Source organism: Callithrix jacchus, chromosome 11, assembly GCF_049354715.1.
Source record: "Callithrix jacchus isolate 240 chromosome 11, calJac240_pri, whole genome shotgun sequence".
Classification (NCBI taxonomy): Eukaryota; Metazoa; Chordata; class Mammalia; order Primates; family Cebidae; genus Callithrix; species Callithrix jacchus.
The window spans coordinates 102529588-102542510 of NC_133512.1; positions in this window are offsets into that span (position 1 = coordinate 102529588).

Consider the following 12923-nt stretch of genomic DNA (forward strand, 5'->3'; position numbering starts at 1 on the left):
TTTCTTTTCGATGTAATAATTTCTTATCCTTTGGATATATACCAAGTGGTGGGATTGTTGGATCAAATGATAGTTCTGTTTTACTCTTTGAGAAATCAATTGTTTTCCATAGAGGTTGCACCAATTTACATTTCCACCAACAGTGTACAAGATGTCCCTTTTCTCAACATCCTCACCAACATCTGTTGTTTTTTGTCTTTTTAATGCCAGACATTCTGACTGGTAGAAGATGGTATCTCATCCTGAGTGGTGTAAGATGACTGGTGATAAGAGATCACAACTCCAGAAAAGTATCAGGTGTGGCCCTACTGATTCCAGAGTGTCAGTCGGTAAAAAGCTCAGCCTGTCCACCTTACAACAACCCACATAATCTTGATCACAAATGCTGTACTCTAGTACATACGTACTTAAGAGTGACTTATTTACAACCTGATTCTTTAATCAAGATTTAATTTGCATTTCTGATGACTAATTACATTGAACAGTTTTTCATAGCCTATTGTCCATTTTAATGCCTTCTTTTAAAAAACATCTGTTCATGTCCTTTGCCTACTTTTTAATGAGGTTATTTGTTTTTCATGTTGAGTTGTTTGAGTTCCTTGTAGAGTCTGGGTATTAGTCCTTTGTCAAATGTATAGTTTGGAAATATTTTTCCTTATTGTGCCGGCTGTGTGTTCATGCTGTTGAGATATATGTATATGCATACATATACACACACTCACAGCTTTTTAGTTTAAATAAGTCCCATTTGTCTATTTTGGGATTTTGTTACGTTTGCTTGTTAGGTCCCACTGTGATTAGTAAGGTCAAACAACAGATATTTTTCTAAGAACAGATATTAACTGTAAAATACATCTATTCTCAACTTCTAAAGAAGCCAATAATTCATTACATGCAACTATCAACTCTGCAAACATTGGTCTTTTAACAGAAATCAAACAATGTGTTATAATTCTAGGACAAGGAGCTAATTAAAGAACAGAAAGTTGTGATTTCCACTGTGGAATATCATGTTAGAAAAGGAATATGTGGAGAAATAAAACCATCATTTTAAAAGTTAAATCTTAGGGAAACAAAATGAACCAACTGATGGAGGATGATTTTTGATGAAACTGTACAATACTAGGAAATGGAGTTTGCTGTGAGCGGAGATCATTGCCATTGTACTCCAGCCTGAACAACAGAGTGAGACTCCATCTCAAAAAAAAAAAAGAAAGAAAAGAAACTTACAATAACTTTTAGCTATGAGCAAATTTCAGATCACTATCAACATCCTGATGACAAATATAAATGAAGCCCCTATTCCTATTACATGCAAGCATTATACTATGTACAGGATAAAAATAGATTTAAGAAAAGCTCTCTATTCTTACTGAGCTTAAAGTTGAGCAACCGGGGGTAGGAGATCGGCTTTACCATGAATGCTACAATTAATTTGTGATGGTTTTCTGGAGTGTTGCATAGTAAAAGTATCTGATCTAATACCAAAGCCTTACAGAAAAGGAGCCCATTTTTGTTTATTGAAGTTTGCAATTGGCATGGGAGAGAGCACTGAACTGCATAGATAGGCAGCATGCATAATGGTTAAAAGCATAGGCTCTCGAGCCAGAGAGACTGGCACAAGAAAAAATAAGTATACTAGCATGTACTAATAATCAGAGACATGTTCACATTTATACATGAGATTGAGATAAAGATAAACCTATTGCAATGTGTGTGATATACAGATAGATGATAGATAACACAGAGTTAAATTAATCTGCACCTGAACACTAATGGAAAATTTCATTGAAAACATGGAAACCAAACTGGTCTAGAGGAAGGGCTAGAAACTGAGTAAGTGATGTGGAAATTACAAACAAAGTGGACTAGGCTGAGTAATAGCAGTTGCTAGGCTACTCCAAAGCAAAGCTATAGGGTCTGTGGTTTTCCTTTTTGTGATAGACCTCTTTGGATGAAGTAGAAGTTTCTTAAAAGAGCCATGGAGAAGACAGAATGCAAGGACAAGGACTGTGGACACTTTTTATGCTTGGACATTATTTTGTACTTTAGAGAATAACAAATATTTCTTGAACACAGAAGCACTGTATTTTAGAATGAGTGGCTCTCAAGGGTTTATAGGAGACTTTCCAGAAGTTCAAAGAAAATACGCAATCACCTAGATAGAATTCTTGCACATATCCTCCAAAAAATTATACAAAACAACATAACAGCATGTTTTCACAAAATAACAAGAATGTGAGTTTAAAAATGGGAGAAGGAGAAAAAGGGGCAGCCAGGATCTGGTGCTGCAGAGCTTTCTGTTACTCTAGACTTTATTCAGAAACTGGCAACTTAATTGGTTACTTCTGGCAAATGGGCCACAACAGCACACATCAGATATAGTATGTGTTGCATCCATGAGGAATTATTAGCTGTTGGCTCTGAGTTGACACTAATTTCAGGAAACTCAAAGTCCCACTCACATTGGTTCACCAGAGTGAGAAATTTGGAGCTCAAATATATTTGAAGTCTTACAAATAGTTTATCTTATAAATAGTCCAGTAGACCTGAGGGATCATTCTGAGCTTTTTTTATTTGGAAAAGCATATTATGCAACTGTCAGAATCTCTAAACTGTGTGTGTGTGTGTGTGTGTGTGTGTACTGCTATAGCAGAAATGGCTAAGAGCAAATGCCCCTCCAGGAACCCAGAAAAAACAAAACGAACATGATACCCTTTTCTGGAGGAATTCCCAGTATTAACGCCCAAAGTAAAGAACTGAAAGATGCAGTCATGTTAATTCTTATCATATCCCTGCATAACTCAACTCTGGCTAATACAGGGGCTTAACGGATCTTGGAGGGTGACAGTAGATTATCATAAACTTAATTAGAGAGAGATGCCAATCACAGCTCCCATTGCAAATATGGAATATTTACTGGGGCGAATTATCAGAGCCCTTGCACTTGGTATGCGTTTACGTACCTATTGAGCTATTGAGTGCTTTTTTCTCAATATCAATTGATAAACACAATCAGAAGATGACACATGACCTTTATCTGACAGGAGCAATAGTATTCCCTCTCTGTCTTATCTCAAGGTATTTATATTCTCTTTATCTGTTATAATATAGAAACTTCTCGTATTCCAGAAAATATCATCCTAGCATTTTACATGTTAGCATTTATGCTAATTAGACCTGGTGACATAGTATTCTGCTAGTAAGACACACATATGTTGGCAAGTGATAGACAAATCTCATGAAAAGACAGGGAGCTACCATATCAATAAAATTGCTGGAGTTCAGTGTTCTAAAACATGGTAAAATATCCTCTGTGAAAGATAAGTAGCAATAGGGTAAGGCATGGTGGCTCATGCCTGTAATCCCAGCACTTTGGGAGGCAAGGCTGGTAGATTACTTCAGGCCAGGTGTTTGAGATAAGCCTGGCCAATATGGTGAAACCTCATCTCTCCTAAAAATACAAAAAGTAGCTGGGTGTGGTGGTGCACACCTGTAATATCAGCTACTAGAGAAGCTGAGACAGGAGAATCATTGAGCCTGAGAGGTGGAGGCTGCAGTGAGCCAAGCCTGTGTCACCACACTCCAGCCTGGGTGACAGAGTGAGACCCTGGAAAGGGAAGGAAGGAAGGAAGGAAGGAAGGAAGAAAGGAAGGAAGGAAGGAAGGAAGGAAGGAAGGAAGGAAGGAAGGAAGGAAGGAAGGAAGGAAGGAGAAAAGGGGGAAGGGGGAAGGGAAGAAGGAGAAAGGGGGGGAAGGGGAAAGGAGGAGGAGGGAAGGGGGAAGGGGGAAGGGAGAGGGAAGGAGGGGGAAGGAGGGAGGAAGGAAGGGAAGGGAGGGAAGGGAGGGAGGGAGGGAGGGAGGGAGGCAGGGGGAGGAAGAGGGAGAGAGGATGTTTTTAGCATGCCTGAACATATTGAACATAGAAGATTAATTCCAAAATTTCCATCTCACTGAACTTTTTAATATCTTCCTTTATGGCAGAGGTCAGCAAACTTTTTCTATAAAAGGTCATATTTGTTTTTAGAGAGACTGGGTCTCACTCTGTCATCCATGCTAGAATGCTGTGGTACAATCATAACTCACTGTATCTTCCAACTCCTGGGCTCAAAAGATTCTCCACTTCACCATCCTGAGGCTCTAGTACTACATGCACTCCCACACTCAGCTTTTTTAAATGTTTTTTTTTTAGAGATGGAGTCTTGCTATGCTTCCCAGGCTGGTCTTGAATTCCTGACCTCAAGTTATTGTCTCAGCCTGTCAGAGTGTTTGGACTATAGGCACCACTCTGGGTCGCAGATAGAAAATATTTTATACTTGTGCATCATAGTCTGTCTTTTGCAACTATTCAACTGTTCCATTGTAGCATTAAAGAGCCATGGACAAGTAATGAATGGTGTGGCTCTGTTCCACTGAAATTTCACTGAGAGGGAGTAGACCATATTTGGCCTAAAAGTCGTAGTTTGTTGAACGTGTATTTATGGTAAGCCAGAAAATTTCGGTATACAAGCTTGTTGATTGTAGAATCTATGTTTAAATTAACTAGCTCCTTCCACTGGGAGAAACAGAAGCCAATCAAAAGAGATCTGTCTCCCTAGTCTCAACTAACAGGATGCATTATCGTAAAATGTAGAGATCACATTTAAATAGTTAATATTCTGTAACTATGGAGTATTCAATTTCAAGATTCTTAATGCACAACATTGTTGCAGAATAAAAGCATGCATACCCACACAAAAATACTATGCTATTAAACATTGAGGAAAATACTTCCAAGAGATTGCCTCAAAATTTCAGTGCTTTCTACTTCACAGCAAGGTGGACTTTCTAAAAATAAACTTTCCTTCCCGAGATCATACTATAAAATATGCTGTGGCTTTGGAAAAGCAGTAATAATTTATCTTCAATTTTATGAATAAAAACAGCCAATTTCTATAATCCTTCATGCTTTCACTACCCTCCAAATAAAATTGTTCTCATATTCATTATTAGTAATTGAACAATAACACTCAATGAGTGTTTAGCTGATCATGTTTCCTTTGTTGTCTTGCTTATCAGTGTTGTCCTTCTTAAATTACAAGTACAGATCACACCTGAAACTTACATCTCTTTACATCACATCGACTACAACTGATACTCAGAATAATTCTCAGAAAGATTATCAACACACACTAGGTGATTGTGACTTTCTGTGGCAGGGACCTCTCAACATGACAAAAGGGGAAGATAGGTCGTTATTCATCCTCTAGACAGACCTTACAATACTTCAATCATTCCCAGACAGGTAACAAATCCCTTTCCCCGTTTCTGCTGAGGATATTGTGGCTTTCTTATTACTTCTTCTTTAAAGGCAATAATTTTTCTTATGCACTCCATGTCATCATTACTGTCTAAGTAATGATTTCTTTGGTTAATCACTCATTAGTTACATTTCTTTAGTTAAACAGGGAAATAACTCTAATCCAAAGCAGAAATAAAAACTTTTCTACTTTTATCTGGGTTAAAACAATATATGTTTTGGCCTAATTCTGGTTGTTTGAAAGAAACAACCTAGAAAGAGGTCCTATGAGATAAGGGTTTGTGCTAAACAAAAGAATTATGAAAAAGAATTATACTTCCTGTTAATATATCATATTCAATTTCCTTTATACATATAAGGCTAACAATTTGTTGCTCATACTGATCTACTCTGTGTAATGCAAAGGAACCCTTGCTATTACAAATTATTTTGGTTTTGATTTAATTATTTTTTTCCGGCCAAGTAGTGAGAGTCAGGAATCTGTAACTTTTGTCCCTGCTCCTTTCATTTACTATTTGGGTGACTTTAGGCAAATGACTCTCCTTGCCGCGGCCTTACCTTTTCATCTACAAAAGGAATAGACTGTTGTAAATTTCCATGTTATTACACTTTCTAAATTCATGAGGTCCATTCACTAATATTAAACTACTTGTCATTTCCTGCAAAGTTTACCATGTCTGCATATAAATGAGAAGAATTGTTTAAAGTTGTGATTAACATAATCACTGTTTTGCCTTGTTTTTCTTACTCAAAGATATTTCATTTAGATCCTTCATTGCATTCTATTTTTTGAATAATGTAAGGATCTACATAACAATTCTGACCATATCCTCTCGTTGCACTTCTTTTATTTCCCTAATATACTACATTATACTTCTAACAATGACTATTTTTTAAGTCTACTCTTGCGGCTCCTAGTCTTCCCCTAAGTACCTATATTTTTCTGGGCTCTGGACTACATTTTCTTTTCTATTTCCTGCATGCGATCCTCCTGGCAGGCCTTTCGCATGGTTGGGAGTGCCATCTGCACACTGACAACTACAGACTTGCATCTCTGCCCCCATCACTCCAGAGCTGCGGCCGACCTGTTGAGGTGCTGCTTACTGTGTCTCACATCTCACATCAGATGTGCTGTAAGACACGTAAACTGCTCCATATCTGATGCTGAACTCATCACGTTTTCCCAAATTTCTGCTTCTACTCTGTTGTCCCTATACTTATTAAAGGTCATATCATTCATCCAACTGCTTGAGCCAGAATCCTGGAAGCCATCTTTAAATGTTCCCACTCTCAATTCCTGCATCCAATGAATTTCTCTAAAAAATATGTCAGTGTGATAAGTTAAAAGTTAAACAGCTTTGCTTATTTTTTTTTCACAGTGTAACAGACTCCTGTGGACAAAACCCCATCCCAAATAGAACATAAGGTTTGGACCATGTAAGAACAAATTCACGAATTCATTTCATAAAGGCAGAATTTACATTTATACAGTATATTCTCCTCGGAATTTGAAATTTACTTCCAGACTAAAACTGGTGAGATGATCTGAGTGAATGCTTGTCCTGTTCTTTGGCTACTTTTTCTTTAGTTTAACAGGGAAATAGTTCTAATCCATTCTAAAAATAAAAACTTGTTCGCTTTTATTCAGATTGAACAGTATACATTTTGGTCTAACTGATTGTGTAGTAGAAATAATCCAGAAAGAGGTCCTATGAGATCAAGGTTTGTGCTACATAAGAAAGTTCTGAACAAAAATTCTACTTCCTCTTAATGCATCACATTCAATTCCCTTTATACTTATCAGGCTAATAATTTGTTACTCATACTGATCTACTTTATGTCATGTGACTGAAAAAATCAAAACAATTACAAACGAAGCTTTGGACTATGACACCCTCTCCCTTTACCATGTTTGAACTTTTATTTTCTCTCCACTGGTACTTAAGGGACTTCATCAGAAAATTATTTACAATAGTTCCCTCCCCCCAATTTGGAGTTTTACTTACCTGCTTTCATCCAAGGTCCAGAATTACTAAATGAAAAATTCCAGAGATAATTCATAAGTTTTAAACTGTCTGCCATTCCGAGTAATGTGATAAAATCTCATGACATCCTGTTCCACCTCTCATCCCTCCCAGGATGTGAATCACCCCTTTGCCCATCATGTCCACCCTGAACATCACCTGGTCATTAGGTATTTAGCAGTCATCGCAAATAGATCGACTGTTGTGGTATTGCAGTGCTGGTGTTCAAACAACACTTATTGGGCTTAATTGCTTTATTTTATTAGTTTATTCATGATTATTGCTAATCTCTTACTGTGCCTATTTTAAAAATAAATTTAATCATAGGGGTGTGTGTGTATATATATGTGTGTATATATATATATATATGTATTATATAGATAGACACCAAAACATAGTCTATATAGGGTTTAGCACTATCCTAGGTTTTAAACATTCACTGTGGGTGTTGGAACATATTCCCTGTTCATAGGGGGTGACTACTGTACATAGAAACATAAATGAAAATGCTTTTAAGTACACAAATTGTAGCCACAACGAACAGGATTTTAGATTTATTTTCATTTTTATTTTTTATGAAGTCTTACTATATGCAAATGCTAGGTACTCCTCTAAGTACTTTATAAGTATTAATGTATGTAATCCTCAAAATAAGCATATAAAATAGATGCTTATGAAGTCTATAAAATGGAATATTGCCCATTTTAGATATTAAGAAATCAATCATTAGAGAAACAAATTGCCTAATATTACATAACCAGTAAGTACTTCGGCTGGGATTGAAACCCAGGTGGTCTGGCTGTAGAGTGCATGTACTTAATCACAATGCCAAAATCACATTGCTGTTTCACCTGACTTCAATCGGATTGAAAGTCAAACAACACATGCTATATTTTAGGGGAAGTTTTCAGGACAGCCAATGTATTTTATAGGAATTTTTGGAGGTCTAGTGAAGCAACATAAAAATCTTCACAACCTGCATGCAAATCTCCTTTCTATTAGGCACAAGAGAAATGGTTTCCCTGCTATCCAAGTATCTGTCAGAAATTAGTTCCTGGAAGATATACTTCTGTCTTAAATTTAACTTCAACAAGATCAAGGTGATATTCAAAGTTGAGAAGATTATTTAGAAGTGGCTCAGGATGTAATAGAACTAGACATGAAATGTAGAAGAGGTTTCTGAAAAGCCTCACAAAGAAGAGAAATTTCGTTCTAAAAAATAAAAATGTTTGTAAATGAACACATGCACTAATGATTCACAAAGAAATCTGTGGCACTACATAATATGAATCTAGCCAGGTTGTTTTAAATGAATTCTGGGGAATATTTTTATAAATATCAGGTGTGTTTGGAAGTGCTGTGAAAGATATCCACATGAGAACATTTACGTGAAGGCAATTATTTTCACATACATACCCCAAATCAAATGACTCTTAGGGATAATATTTTAATTTTGAAAATTTGAAAATTATTTCTTACTCTTAAATAGTTATTTTAGATTTCTCTGCACCACTATATAAGACCTAGAATTGTTTTCTAAAATTTAGGCACTTCCATCATTTAAGTAATTTGCTTAATAATATGCTGAAGGAAGAAAATGGGTAGAATGTAATTACACATACGTGCTCCAAATAAACAAAACTAATTATAAAATCTTCTTAACTAAAATTACCGTGATAGCATTATGGTTTAGCAGTAAGGTTTGTACAAACTGGAAAGATACAATTGCATGGCTTTTATTTACTTTATGTTTTCTCTTCACTGATATCTCTGCTAAATAAACAAAGTTAGCTAAACTAAAATGTCTATTAGGTGTCTAGACATCTAAAGTGTCTAGTTTAGTTAACTTTGTTTATTTAGATGTACTTCTTCTCAGTTTTTTGGTTTTGACTTTGTTTTGTTTTGAGACAGAGTCTAGCTCTGTTGCCCAGGATGGAGTGCAGTGGTATGATTTTGGCTCACTGAAACCTCAATCTCCCAGGTTCAAGTGATTCTCCTGCCTCAGCCTCCTAAGTAACTAGGATAAAAGGTGTGAGCCACCATACCCAGCTAATTTGTGTATTTTTAGTAGAGATGGGAATATTATGACACTTTGGATTGATTTAATTTCTATCAAATAAATTTTAAAGAATCAAATTAAAATCATTCAGTTCCTTGCTAAGGACAGCTTGTAAAATCACACAAACTCTCTTGCTATTTCTACTCAGAGACTCATTACCGTCTCCTAAACATCACTCTTATAATTTCTGTAACTGCCACCACATTGGTGGCTCTTGGCTTGACACAGACAAACCTAGACAATTTATTTTTCCATCTGTATGAGAGCTTAAGAATAGTAAAACAAGCTTAATATTGATTCAGCATTGCCTATCTTCTGAAATATAACAATACCAAGGTAATAAACTGTAAGGTTTGACTAAACTCAGAGGTAAATTTAACTCATAAATATCTCTGCAGATAATTATAAAATAGATACCTAATTCTAGTTAAATATTCTTGACCATCAATAACTATTTAGTTTATCATTAAATAAGGCTATACTCAGTAAGTTTTCTGGTAATTTATTCATACTTCTTTTAAAGAACTGATTACTAACACTGTGATCACTCTGAAAGCAACCTCTTAGATCACCTGATCTTACCTCCTCTTAACAGTCCCTATGAGAATGCTTGGCATGTAGTAGATTCCCAATACATACATGGTTGTTCAACCCAGCATTTATTAAGTGTGTGGTACTGGCCTGATCCACTTTCTAAGCCTAGGACCACTGCAGTGGCTCTGTTTTCAAAAAGCTGTCTAATACAGCATATCGGTATAGTGTAATAGATAGATTTTCTGCAGGACAATGCATAAGATCCTGGGAGAGTACCATGAAAGTACATCTACCTAAGGCAAAAAAAAACAGGCAGCATTTTCAAGTATGTCTGTTACATGGGCAATAGGATGAAGAAGTGAGCAGCATGAGCAGAGTTACTGAAGTATGCAAGAAAAATACTGCTCAAGGTCTTAAGCAACTTAATAGCTGAAGACTGGAGTACATGGGGGTGGTAGAAGGTCAGAATAGAGTTATAGAAGAGGATGGTAAAAGACTGGAGCAGCGGATCCAGATGTTGAAGAGTTTGATTTCTATCAGGAAGGCTAGGAGAATCAGCTAAAAGGCATTAAAAGTAGTGAAGTAAGAGGATGGATTGGAACTTTGGAAATAACTTCTCAACAGCAATGTATAGATTGAATTGAGGGAGACTGAAGGAAGCTACAGAGACTCTGGAAAAAGCAGCCTGAATCAAAGCAATGGCAATAGGAAAGGAAAAAGAACATTCTAAGAGATACTGTGGAAATGAAATATATGAGGCATCAAACTGGTTATGAAAACAGTGAGAGAATGGAAGGGCCAGTTATATCTCCCAAGAGTCCGACCTGGTCAACTGCGTGGGTCCTGGTGCCATTCACCATAATAAAGGATATGAGAAGAGGAGTAAATTCAGTAGAAGGTGGGAGAAAACAAAAAAACCTTGATGACATCTCAGTGTGCTGAGTTCAGTTAGGCCTTTGATAACTTCTGAAAAGAAGTGACAGCATAGAATAGAGGTTAAGAGAGCAGTGTTTCTGTAAAATGGGGTGACTACAATAGTGCTTGTCCCCTAGGAATATTGTGAGTAGCAAATGTAGGAAAGGCTCAGGAGACAGGGTCTGATGTGTAAATCTTCTCTAATCATAGTATTCATTGTTATCGTCTGTATCCAACTGGAGACACCCAGTCAATTTAAAGTGGGTGCCAAAGCCAGTAGAGAAATATGGGCCAGAGAAAGAAATTCTGGAAAATCCTCAAGGTGGATAGTGTTTCTCAACCCTAGTTGTTCTTCACAATCACCCAGGAGCATTAGAGAATGCTGTTGCCTAAGCTCTTTTCCCAGTGATTCTGAACAGCCAGCAATGAGAACACAGTTCAGATGGAGGTGGAAGATGGAGCCATGTGCTGGTTGAGATCTCCCAGTAAGAGTGAGTGGAATAAGGAATCTTTATATTCAAGGTTTCCAGACCACAATCATCTCTCTAACAAGACCAGCTCTTTATCCAGAATCTATGGTTTGTTTGTTGTTTTTTTATCATAATAGGTCTGTGTATGGATCAGTGTGAGCCACAACATCATGGAAAAATCTGAAGATCCTGGAATCTATTGTTTTGCACTGCCTGTAATGAAGCATGGGGTCAGGGGAATATTTGATGAAGCCAGTGACTATTCCTGCTGTCAACTATGCTGAGGCAAATTTCAAGCAGGCCTTGAGAATGTTGGGGCTGGAAAAGATTCTTTAGGGTGTGATTCTTTCATTGATGGTGAGCTACTCTTGGATATGTCAAAACAGGCTAAAAACTCTAGCCACACCATCAGGCTAGATGGCTCAAAATGGTACTTTGAACCACTGGGCTCACAGGCAAATGGATAGAAGAATGATGAACATTTCTGAGGGTATGAGAATAGCAGGGCATACTCCTAACATTTGAAGAACATTGTTGGCTCCAGGTGAATAAGACAACTATGCTAACTGCCTCTGGACCTTCAGGGGCCCACAGGTAAATGACAAATCTATACTTCTTAAGAAGTGGCGCCAAGAAGACCTATAGGATCAAGTCTACTGTGACACAGAGCCAGCAGAGCTCAGCATAACAGCAGAAAAGAGAGAATCCCTCTTCTGTTCCATTCCCAAATTACAGGTTATTTGTAGCAGCATCTTCCTTGGAGGCCAGAGATCTTCCCTCTCTGCTGTAGGAAGTGCACTGTGCTTGTGAATTTCAACTGAAACACACAGTGGAAAGTCACTAATTCACAAAGACCACTATTTCTTTATGCAGCATTAGGTAACTATGCCTTGATGTACTGTACATAGAAGAAGCAAGGCTCAACTGAGGCACAACTGGACTAGAAATTGGTCGAAACCTAAAACCAGCATTTTTCCAATTATATTACAGGATGTATTTGTAAACAACAAATATAGTAGTCCAATTTGGCTAACTGTAGAGTAAGAATAAGAAATAAACTAAAAATAATGCTGGAAAATATGCTTAGAAGATGAATTTATGCCCCGAGTCTCAAGGAAGAGCAAAATTAAATCCAGAAAACAATGGAGTTTTTAAGCAAATTATCCATTCCCTTCCACCCATATTTCATAAGCCCCTGCACTGCACAGATACCGTTGTGAGCTCCAGGAATATAACAGTCACAAAAAGAGACAAAGTACTTGCCATTATGAAGCTTAAATTCATAATGGGTCAGTATAAGGGTCAGACAGTAAACAAGTTCACAATAAACCTGGAAGTGATAAATGCTACAAAGAAATAGAAAGTAGAATAAGGGGAAAAGGTGACGTGGAGGTGGAGGCATCCTGGTTTTTCTGGTACTGTTTTCTACAGATGACTTCTCGGGTAAGGAACATTTAAAGATGATCAGAAGGCAGGAAAAGAAGGAGCTACGTGGGTATCTGAAGAGAGTGTGGGAAGAAGAGCAAGAGCAAAGGCCCCAGAACAGAAACAATCAACCAAATCCTGATTTCATGATGCTGACTGCCTTCCTATTTTTCTTACATGAGGGTCCACATTATTTAT